Raw genomic sequence first — 344 nt, 5'->3', positions numbered from 1 at the left:
ACAGCTGAATTCTCCCAGTTTACATTGTGAATATTTTTTCTACTTTTGCTCGCTATCATCAACAGTAGAAGCATCAAGAAGTGTTTAAACATAAATTCACCGAGTTTATTAGTACTTTGATTCAGTAGCGTTTCATTAATTAGTTTATTTATTTATTTATTTATTTATTTATTTATTTATTTATTTATTTGTTTATTTATGTATTTATTTATTTATTTATTAGAAATGCAGTTCTCTTTGGCATAGATGACCTGACGATACATGCACATTTCAATATATCTGTTGAGGAGAAGGATATTTATTTATTTATTTTTTTTTATTTATTAGTATAATTTATTTATGTC

This window comes from Eimeria mitis, genomic scaffold (genome assembly GCF_000499745.2).
Source record: "Eimeria mitis Houghton genomic scaffold, Emh_scaff747, whole genome shotgun sequence".
Lineage (NCBI taxonomy): Eukaryota > Apicomplexa > Conoidasida > Eucoccidiorida > Eimeriidae > Eimeria > Eimeria mitis.
Note: the sequence above shows the minus strand (reverse complement) of the source record.